This window comes from Eleginops maclovinus, chromosome 1 (assembly GCF_036324505.1).
Source record: "Eleginops maclovinus isolate JMC-PN-2008 ecotype Puerto Natales chromosome 1, JC_Emac_rtc_rv5, whole genome shotgun sequence".
Lineage (NCBI taxonomy): Eukaryota > Metazoa > Chordata > Actinopteri > Perciformes > Eleginopidae > Eleginops > Eleginops maclovinus.
In genome coordinates this window covers 4,204,894-4,212,376 of record NC_086349.1, presented here as the reverse complement: position 1 = coordinate 4,212,376, position 7,483 = coordinate 4,204,894, and the positions used below count along the sequence as shown (strand labels likewise).

Sequence of the window (7,483 nt, the reverse complement as noted above, 5' to 3'; positions counted from 1 at the left end):
CCTCACACCACCGCACATCACTGTACATATATTTGAAAATGAGATGGTATTGTCATTGAAATGTATCTGTGATCAGTGCAGTATCTCATCTTTTGGGCTCCTTTGTTCTCCACCCACACTTAATCATGTCCCCCCTATATTTGTTTCCATTCTGTTCACTCAAGCGGAATTTAAATGCAATATAATTCTAATTAGCAATGAATAACAAGGCCTGATAATTACATTCGAGTGTCTGCAGGCGTACATTTACAAGAGCCACTTGTCATGTCGGAGGAAGAAAGATGAGCAACACACCTACTTTGTTCGTTTTAGAGTACTTGTGGGTGTGTGAATGTCTTGTGATCTAAAACAAAAATGAATTGATAGGACACATCTACATTCACACTTCTGTCCTGTGACGTCAGCAGATTTATGCCAAATACGGGACCTCTTGTACCTGGAAGATGTTATATAATATTTTAATGGATTTCTGATGGGTCTTTAAAAAAAATATGGTTTTCCTTTCGACCAGACTGTAGCAAAATTAGTAATATTTCATTCAGTTTCATGTCAACAGAGTAATTGATTTACTTTCATTTTAAATTTCACTTTTCTCTTTCTTGGACTCTTCAAATATATTCAGAATTGGCTTGATATGGTTTATTATTATATACTTTTCTACTGTAATGTTGTATACGTTTCCTGGTAATGTACATTTTTAGTATCTATATATCCATCTATCTTTCAATAATCCTGAAAAATGTGTAGATGTTGTACTCAAACATGACCTCATTGCATTAAGGATTTATTTAAATTGCAACTACTTTGCACACTTTATAATGCCGTAAATATCATATGTTACATATGTTTATAGTTTATCAAGTAGTGGTAGGTTATTCTTTTATAGTGTTTTCTATATCTTTTTATGTTGTGTATTTTTATATTTCCTCTAGAGATACATATCTCTTAACAGCAGGGTGAAAGACGTGGGCAGGTACTGCATACATGGAGCGCATAACCAATTGGCTGAAATGCTGTACAGGTACATCTGTGCAGATAATGGACTGGCAGCCCCGAGGTCAAAATGAGCGGCATCTCCAAAGGGGGCTGAGAATGACAAAGCTAAGATCTTGTGGGACTTCCAGATCTAGACTAATGAAATGGTGATGGCAAACTAAACGTACACCGTGGTAATTGACAAAAAGTAGGAGAAGGCAGTGGTGATAAACGTAGCAATCCCAAGCCACAGCAATCAGGAAGAAGGAACATGTGAAGCCTGGGAAATATTGAGGGCTCAGATATCCCTTTTCCAACCAAGCGTTTCCAGGGCCAGTTAGGAGCCGGTACCTTAATGCGAACCATTATTTCCTGTTTCCACTGCAGCACGGCCAGCACTAGGCCCCTAAAACTGGTTCGCATTAAGAACCAAAAAACAGTTTGTCAAGAAGGTTCCACCGGAGGCTAATTAAAGCAGCTATCAGGTGCATTCAATACACAGGTTTCCATGTCAGACTAGTAATGTCATGATAAAAAATATGACGGTAAAATATGAAAGTAAATTAGGCTTATGCCACAATATGATAGCAACAAGTAGTCAAGATAGTCAGATTAGCTTTAGTTGCTATGCTAACGTTGCCAATATAATAACAGAGAAACTTGAATATGGCGTTATGCTGCCAAAAAGTGTCAATTCAAATGGAAACAGATCAATTGATGGGGATGGGTGCTACGCATCAGTAGATGTTGCTTGTGTGACAGTCAGACCGTGAATTACTGCTTTTCCAGCCGCTGTTTCAGTGAGTAAAACAGTTGGTGGACGAGCAGTGTATCACTCCAGCGGTCGGCCAATGCCTAATCTAATTGGTAAATGGTCAAATGATATATGGACTGTAGTTATTATCAGGTCTTTTCAAAGCACTTTACATACAACGAGTCATTCACCAATTCATATCTCATTCATCCAGAGCAGTACACCTTGCTCTAGGGAAGCTAAGATTCATACACATTCACACATTGGCCATGTTCAGGGTGAAGTATTTTGTTCCAGTGATGATCAGAGCACTAACCCACAAACCTGGACAGGGTCTCCAGCAAATCCCAGGACCAACACCCGAGATCACTGTCCAGTAGAGTGCAGTCCTAGGAACAGCTAAGATACTGCAAAGAACCCTCGGGCTCACTTCTGTTTTGTAAATCCTTTTTGTATCCACTGTGATTAATACATTTAAAAATAATGAAAACATGTACAAAATAATACTTGTATTTCAACATTTCATAAGAGACTTGACATGCAATAGAATGATGTTTCCAGAGGATTTATTTTTATTAGTTACATTTTACAGTGCGTTTAACAGGGTAATAAAGTGTACTAGTTTCCTTACTCTCCTTTGAGGATTTTACTTCCGTTCTCCACAACATTATCCTCAAGTGCGCTTGATAGCACAAATGCTTCAAATATTTAGAAGACTTTATCATTGACAACCTTATACATCAGTTTAAAAGAATCTGACATAACAGCGGAGTCTTTGAAGCCATGTGCGCGCTGATAAATATGATTAAGTTGTCCACACGATTGACGGACCATGGGCGATGACTGGGCCATTATAGCTTGTATGTGTGTGTGTGTGTGTGTGTGTGTGTGTGTGTGTGAGTGAATGTTTTCTTAGATTCTGCATGGTTTCATCATGTGGCTGAAGATGCTGGTGAGTTCCTGCTAAAATATGTTATCTGTTAATTCAGTGAGCAGGGAGGCTGACTGAACACTTTGTGATGGTTTTAAATCAACAGTGTCTCAGCGAAGATGTGGGAATTAAGGCTTTTTTTCTGGGCTGAGAGCTTAGAAAGAGTTTTCATTTCTCTAGTTTATTGAAAGCTCAAGGTTATTTTTATTTGAAGACAGGAACACCAAAGACTGCAGACATCCATTAGCTGTGGGGATCAGCTCACTGCTCCCTGGGTGTGCTCTGTTTGTGTTTCCTTATTGCTAATTTCCTCCATTTCTTCCTTCCAACCACCTACCTTGTTATGCTACTTGGAGAGAATGAAAAAGTGAGGAAAGTGAATGACCAGAGAATTGAGGTAAAGAGAATTGGAACAGCTGCTTTTATTCATTGTGGGATAATGTGCAACATGACGCTCGCAGCTGGGAGCATGTATAGCACACTTTCGAAATGTTTCGGGTGAGGATTAGTTTAAATGAATTGCTTTTGTTTTGTTCTGGAAATACAGAAACTCAAGCACCTAGCAACGTATAGCTGCATACTATTGGCGAGGCCTAAAGCTGGATTCACATATGTGATTTGCTCTTTGCTCACCGTGAGGTTGTATGTAGAACCTTGTGGTGAAAACAGCTACTAACATTTTGTGGTTACGTTCTCTGCTAGCTTGCACCGCTACATACAGTTGTTATCTGATTGTTTGCCCTTCAAATGGTCAGCAGCCATATATGTCAAAGTTGAAATAATTTGAACTTTGAGGGCAGCACTTGTCGCCATGTGTGTTGGAGGAAATCTCGGTCTGGGCCAGTTGAATATCCGTACCTTCTTCTCAAATATTCTAACAACACTTTCAGTCAGATTCAGCAGAATTGTCTGGAGGCTGTCTACGTTTGATGCATAATAACTTTTATTACGTCAAAGACATAAATCAGGGCAGACCCTGGGATCTGCCCTGACTTTGACTTCATACTGCTATATAAACGTTGTTCTAGAACTTTATAGCTAAGCCTTCTTGTTGCTTATTGGTTGACCTTGGCAGAGGACGACAAACCACCTCCCTGTTTTTTTGTTTGCAACTGTTTTGCAGACGTTTGCATTTCTCTACACTTCCACACACGTATCCTGGACACATTACGTCACATTGACCGCTTCTTGACCTTCACCAAGATTCACGAAGTTAAAGGAGTTTTACTCCTGGTCCTTTCCAAGAGTCCACTACTCTCCTCCACATGAAGTTACACACTCATTCTGATGGAAAAACTGTTCTGACAGTGTAAACACCCTAACATTACATTATATTACTATACTATATTATTGTGAGTATTATAGAAGTATTATGCGGAATGCTTATTATTCCCTATTATTTTTCTAATAGATAGCATTTCTCCAAGGAAAGTTCTACTCCAACAAGCGGTGCAATACAACGATGACCCTTGACCTACATGTATACTTAATACTAAGTAGAAATGTCTGTGCCAGACTAGCCTTTATTAGAGCATGACAGTGATGAGGGGAGTGGGGAGGGGGGTTGGTATGCCTAAACGGAGAACAAGGCAGATTCAAACCTGTGTCTGCTGCAGAAGAGACTGAGCCTCATAGGCCGCCAGCTCTAACTAACAACAAAATACAGAAGAGCCAATTACAAAGAAATACAGTTTCCATGTTAAATGAGATTCCACTCTCCACAGGCCTACTGTAACACATGATTGTGTAAAGTAATAAGCCATAGATAAATGATATCCAAGGATAAAAAACATTGATATGTGATGTTCTATTCCTTCCACTGCTGTATTCTGATTGATCAGTTGGATGTAGATCCCGATGTTGTAATGCAGATGTTTTCTGTGTTTATACTCATGTAAAAGTAATGGAAAGCTATTTGGATAGCTGCAGGGAGACTCATATTTTCAATTTATCTTGCTTTATGGAAGTGCTCATCTGCACAAATCCTTTGTGCAAAGGTGGCATGACTTTATGGTCCCGGTTGAAAAAAGTTAATGGAAAAATATTATTGGATGGTGTGCAGAGGTAAATAAAATCCCAGGGTAATGTAAAAAGAACGGATAGGCTCCATGAACTATTGAGACTCATGAGGGCCAGCCTGGTTGGGCCAGGTAGGGAATCCAAAAACATGCTCATGTTTCACCAAGTAGTTTCAGTCAATTATAACTGTGATTGCGTTAATCAAACACAATAATCTGTGATAATGACTCATCACAAGTTTGAAATACTAATTTACTCAGGAAGCAAAACATACACATGTGGTGTTGTAATAAAGAAATGCATGACAAACTAGATAGAGAAGAGGGTTTTTGCTTTATAATAGCATGATTTCTGAATTATTGGCTTTAGTCCATCATTTTTTCGACAAAGCTTCTGTCCCTGAGAGCCACTGTGATCACCCTCTGTATTATGTGCACTACGCAGGGCAAATTCTCTCTGCTGCTATCATACTTCGAGCTCTATCGGTGCCTACACTGTTGACCCTGTCCACTATCTCACACTCTAAACCTGAGCATGGTCTAGCAAAAGGCCTTTCATCATCTATCACCTCACCTAAAGAAAGAATGCAGAACATTTGTCATGGATCAGGAGTGCTGTTACATCGAGGAAGAGACGGTTTTTATTTCATTTCCCTGCTTTCTTTGCCCTTTTCACTGATGTGCACTTCATATTAAACATTCGCACTGGCATTACGGGAGGAAGTTGGGGTGAAACTTGGTAATGTGATTCTTTATTTTTTTTTATGTGTAAAGGTTTCAGCATTAATCCTGAGCAATAATGTGGACAGCCCTAGTTTATTTTATGTGGCTCCTTCCTTGCATTGATAAACTTTACTTACAGTTATACACTTATATCTCATGATTGTTAAGTCAGACTTTACAACGATCACGGCCCCTGGTAGACCCCCCACCCACAACAACATCTCTTGTGCAATATCACTTATGTGTAATATACCTGTTGTGGAAATTCCACACTTAATCACCTTCTGGTAAGAAAAGAACAAATCTACAAGCTTCAAATCAAAGTTATGTTATTTAAAAAAGAGCAGAGCATTTAACAGAATCAATTCCAGCCGGAGGCCAGATAACATGCACAACCAATGTCGTAGAAGGATCTGACCCCGATCAAACATTAGACCAGATTCTTAAAGGGAAGGAAGAAGGGGAAGAGCCAATCAAATTCTACATTACAGGATACTAAAACAAAGGGAAAGAGGGTAAAGGGGGGGTTGAATCAAGGGACAAGAGGCAGACTCCCTACAATAAAGATCTGACATCAAAGGAGAGACAGCCAGTTGTCTGTCTCAGCAAAAGGATATTTTCTTAGCTGATACTAATTCAAACTGTGGGAAAGTCTAACATGCTAATTTACAAGACTAACACAAAAGAAACAAATGGTCACAGAGATACAGCCAGTTGTCTGTCTCAGCAAATGGATACTTTCTTAACAAGATTCAAACTGTGGGAAACTTTAACTGCAGAAGAAACTTACAGTGACGTGTATATAATTAAATGGGACTATTATTAATTTCTACGATAATACGTATATACAGTGATATATTTAAGTCCTTTGTACAGCTGCTTATCCAGAAATCCTTTAACTTGATTTATCGATACCCCTTGAAAAGAATTGTTAAAGGAGCTGTGATGCTGAGACTATGTTTCCGGTGGCAACCACTGTAGAATGTCCGATTAGAACAATAAAAGGAAACGGTGTCCAAAGAAATGAGTCTTTATTGAGTCTTCACACCCACAACACAGAGTAAGAATGATCAATGTGTGATCAGAGTTTGTATGTATTTATGTGTGTGGTTCTGAAATAAAGAAAGCAAACAAAAGACATTTGGCTAATGTCCTTGAATGACCTTACAGTTAACACAATGGTATTTAGCATCGCTAACTTAGCAGGGCTACATGTAACCTTTATAATAGTTAACTGAAACATGAGGCTAAACATGAAGCTAACCTATGGCTTGCGCCCATACATTATCAGTTAGGCTACACCTAGCATGACATAGCATTAAATAGCCAAAATTAGCCTAAACATAGCAAACCTAGCAATAGCATGCTAATCGCGATTAGCATAAATTAGCTTGAAATAGCATCTGAGGTAAAATACAAATTAACCCAAAATATCCCTATGATAGTTATGATTTTAGACTAAAAACTGATACACAATGATGCCCAAACACAAAAACTCACCACTAGATGCACGCACACCATCAAACACAAAAGAATCAAATTACTTCAACAGTCAGCCTGCAACAGCTGGACTTCGATCCCACTCCTGAAGATGCCAGAAAAGGAAGAGGTCCTAATGAAACCTCAGCTTTATAGTGCTCAGCCATAGGTGGCCAATTAACTGCCTGACCAAAATAACAATAGCCCAACTTACACATTACCAAAATAATATGAATCGATGGGCTTTTGTACACCCCTGTTGCAACACCTACTGTATTTACAATGTTAATTTTTAACCATCCTGTATGCATGTTTTTTTATGAATCTGTGTTTAATTACTGTGTTTCATTTTCTTTTAATTATTATTGTTTTTATTGTTTTCCTTCTGACTTCTGATTGTGTATTAATGTTGATGTAAGATTTACTTTATTAATCCCAGACTGGGAAAAAGCACTTTGAACTGCCTCTGTGTCTGAAAACACCTTACCTACCTTACCTTACTGATACTGTACTTATTGTTGTCAATCTGGATGGGTACTTTAAAAAAAGAAATATATATATATATATATATATATATATATTTGTGTAACTCTTGTCTTTAAT

At 38.4% G+C, this 7,483-nt stretch overlaps 1 long non-coding RNA gene across 1 annotated transcript; it reads right to left on the bottom strand.

Annotated features, from left to right (window-relative positions):
• Nucleotides 1-6,415: 6,415 nt before the first annotated feature.
• Nucleotides 6,416-7,073, bottom strand: LOC134871627 (uncharacterized). The gene is made up of 2 exons (XR_010166718.1): nucleotides 6,902-7,073; nucleotides 6,416-6,513 (listed from the first exon to the last, which is right to left on the bottom strand). It is a non-coding gene; the product is annotated as an uncharacterized LOC134871627 (long non-coding RNA).
• Nucleotides 7,074-7,483: the final 410 nt, after the last annotated feature.